This window comes from Peromyscus californicus, unplaced genomic scaffold (genome assembly GCF_007827085.1).
Source record: "Peromyscus californicus insignis strain IS unplaced genomic scaffold, ASM782708v3 Scaffold_4__1_contigs__length_199733344, whole genome shotgun sequence".
Taxonomy (NCBI): domain Eukaryota; kingdom Metazoa; phylum Chordata; class Mammalia; order Rodentia; family Cricetidae; genus Peromyscus; species Peromyscus californicus.
Genome location: NW_026294562.1, coordinates 102055279 through 102059330, shown reverse-complemented (window position 1 = coordinate 102059330; position 4052 = coordinate 102055279).

The window sequence follows — 4052 nt, the reverse complement described above, 5'->3', positions numbered from 1 at the left end:
GAACAGCTACAGGAAAAACATGTACTGTGGGTTTTGTTTCTCTTTTATTGTGTGATAGGATTGTGGGTGTCTGTCGGAGTCCAGACGCTCCAGAAGAGAATTTGACATCGCTGCTGCCGTCGTTGCTGTTATAGCAGTGGCGGCCACTGCTGCTACTGTTTCTGGGATTACCACTTCATAATTGCTTGCTACAGCTAGCACAGTGGAGAACCTGGCAGCAAAAGTAGCTACAACAGTTAATTAATCTTTCATTCTATTGGGCATGATAAATTTAATTCAATAGTTATATACATTTCGATTGGCTTTGAAAATTATAAATTTATAAACTCAAGTTCCATTCGCTTTTGGGATACCATCTTACAAGGACTCCAATTTGCAGTAAGGCTTGTTAAGGAAGGGAATGGCTCAGTTGCCTTTAGCCTACTGGCTATGGGTGGGTTAGGACCTCTGTTGGTCTTTTCTGTGTTGAACACACAGATTGCAAGCCCAGTGCCACTTTGAGATCTTTGGCAACAGTTAACTCTGCAACTCACACACGATTGAGCCTGTATGATAATGAGTATTCAGAGATGGGTAATGCCTGGGGGGCGCTCACCAACCTAAGACAGAGCGCCTGTGTAGCCTGGGCAGGTGTCTCCATGATGGGTAAGGTGACCTGCTGACTTCCCATGCAGCCTAAGTCAGAAGTTCATTTTTTAGTAAAAGGGGGACCTGTAGGGTCCTGGCCCCCGTTTTGGGTAACTGTTCCCTTGCTTGCTGACCTTGACCTTGATATCCTCCCTATGCTAATTCCCTGCTGGGTTCCACCTCCTGAATGCTTAAGGGAAGTTCCTTGTCTGTGTATCCTGCATAATGGGCATTAACAGCTTAGATGCAAGATTGTAAAACATCGGTAGTGAACTTCTGCCCTCTGGGGTTCTCCCATTGTGCTGTAAGCCTGTATTTAAGACCTCCTCCCTCCTTCAATAAATGACATTCGGCATTAAAAAAAAAAAAGAATCTACAATGAGGGGCCATTAAGACGGCTCAGTAAAGGCACCTGCTGCCAAACCTGTCAACCTGAATTAAACCCTGTTGCCATGTGGAAAGAACCAACTTCCTCGAGTTACCCTCTGACCTCCACGCATGTGCATGGCATCCGTTATTCCTCCCATTCACAAAAAATAAAAACAGATCTAGTGATCTTTAAAAAAAAAAAAAAAAAGCACTCCTTGTTCTTGCAGAGGACCTGGGTTCAGTTTCTAGCACCTACACGGTGGTTTACAACTGTCCTAATTCCAGTTCCAGGCATCCAACGCCCTCCTCCCCTGGCTTCAGAGACATGGTGCATAGACACGCCTACACATAAAAATAAATAAGAATAAAAAGGAAAAAAAAACCTTGGAGAGATGTTTTGTTGTTGTTTGTGGGTTTTGTTTCTCTTTTATTGTGTGATAGGATTGTGGGTGTCTGTCAGAGTCCAGCTCCGACATGCTCCCACCTTTCAAAGGGTTCTTGGGTGGAGGAGAGAGGAATGAGGAAATATTAGGTAGAAAGATAGAAAGAGATGATAAGAAAGACAGAGACACAGGATAGCTTCGGGAGGGCCCTGGGTCAATATCCAGCCACCCAGAGCTTTATTCAAAAGAGCTTTTTGCCGGGCGGTGGTGGCGCACACTCGGGAGGCAGAGGCAGGCGGATCTCTGTGAGTTCGAGGCCAGCCTGGGCTACCAAGTGAGTTCCAGGAAAGGCGCAAAGCTGTACAGAGAAACCCTGTCTCGAAAAACCAAAAAAAAAAAAAAAAAAAAAAAAAAAGAGCTTTTTATAATATGCCAATGGGAGAGGCAAAAGACATCCCCCTATCAAGATCAAAGCACACCATACAGCCAAGTGTAGACCCTTCCAAATACCTGGTAAACACGCCCCTGGCCAAATCATCCTATTTTGCAGCCCTGCTGGGTAAAGCAAGCTCAGATTCTCTGACCCTGAGTAAGGTCTCCCTAGGAAGCCTCTGTGGGCCACCACATAGGATCTCACTTGAGTTGCCTAAGCTGGTCTTGAACTCACTATGTAACCCAGGCAAGCTAGAACTTGAGATTACCCCCTCCTCTGCCTCCTGAGCAGGGATCGATGACAAATGTGGGCAGTACCCTCTCTACTCCCTGCAGTCCTGAAGTTCCATGTCCCGTGATTTATCTTTTGAAAAACTCACTTGTGGGGCTGAGAGTACAGCTCAGTGGTAGAGAAATTCCTTAGCATATGCAAAGCCCTGCCTTCGATTCGCAGATTACACAACGAGGCAACAACCTACGACAACTCGCTTTCGTGGGTGGTGGAGGATCGAGCCATTTCTTGAAATAGAAGATGTGATAGATTGGGTGGGATTTAGCCGGCAGGTGGCGCTGGTAGGGCGGCAGACCTGGCAGTCCAGCTCCCACCTGGAGGCCCGCATCAGAGTATAGTGCGACTGGGAGATGCTGACACGGTGAAGGCTGGTTCCTGTCTGTTCTAGTGCCTCTGTCTTAAGGTCTCATCGACCATGAGCCATGTCACAGAGGTGCGGATATAAAGTAGACTGTAATAGGGAGAATGTCCAAGCAAGGAAGTAAGGCGACTCAATTCCGGAAAGTGTGCTACCCTGCTGCACCGTGGCCAGCATCCCGGGAGGAGATGGCCAACTTCAGTAATGTTGAAATGGGGAGGGAAAGAAACTTTTAAATAGTGTGGGCAGGGGGAGGGAAGGATTCTGAGATGGCCACCTTGGAACGTGCGTAGAGGAAGCATCCTTGGGAGAAACGAGGAGCCCTTGGGATTCAGTGCTGAAAGTATCAGTGGCTTCCTCCCCTGGTTAATTCAGAGGTGCCAAGCTGTCAGTCTGGGGACATGAAACAGACCTTCCAGGCTTTACAGATGGGTCAGTCTTTTTAATACTGTGTGTGTGTGTGGCGGGGGTAGGGGGAATCCGGTGTGTTGACAGTTTGAGAAGATAACTGAGTCTTCCCAATAAAAAGTCACCTAACCCACAGACTTTTTTTTTTTTTTTCAAGACAGGGTTTCTCTGTTTCTCTGTGTAGCTTTGGAGCCTATCCTGGAACTCGATCTGTAGACCAGGCTGGCCTCGAACTCACAGAGATCCGCCCACTTCTGCCTCCCAAATGCTGGGATTAAAGGCGTGCCCCACCACTGCCCAGCAACCCACAGACATTTTATACCTCTCCTATCAGAAGAGTCCTTGAATTGACTCATGGGCTCAACTTGTCACTCAGGGCCTTTCTATCTCTCCCCTGAGCTGTATCCACCCAGAGGTTGCAAGACAGACACGACAGATCTGGTCATCTCAAGACACTGTGATGTCCTGGAACCTGGAAGAAAATATCTAGGAAATTTCCTTTCTTGTCTCTTTTGTTCAACTTTTGTTAGGTAGGGATGTCTTTCTTCAAATTCTGCCTCCTCCCTCCCCTGGCCCCCAGCACACTTGATCCTTTATCTTTATGGTCAGCGAACTCAAGTTGTCAGGCCTGCTGGGAGGTGCCTTTGTGTGCCGAGCTGTCTTGCTGGCTCTCTCTTACATAAACTCTCGCTCTCGCTCTCTCTTTTATTTCACTGTGAAAAACTTAATAAACTATAGCTAGAAGGTTTCTCTGGTCCCGGCTGGCCCAGCAGTCCCGCGTTTCTCTGATCCTGCCCAGCCCCTTGGTCCCATGGCTGCTTATAAAATAATCATCCAGAGGCTTAATATTATTTACAGACTGTATGGCCTGAAGCAGGCTTCTTGCTAACTAGCTCTTTCATCTTAAATTAACCCATTTCTATTCATCTATGTTTTGCCACATGGCCGTGGTGTTACCAGTCTGCTGGCATCTTGCTTCTCCTTCGGTGGTGGCTGGCGTTTCTCTAGACTCTGCCTTTCTCTTTCCTGTATCTCTCTTTGGATTTCCAGCCTGCTTCTAAGCAGCCTTGCCATAGGCCAAAGCAGCTTATTTATTAACCAATGGGAACAACATATATTCACAGCATACAGAAAGAAATCCCCCAGCAATAAATGATAGCACACACAACATATATATATCGGT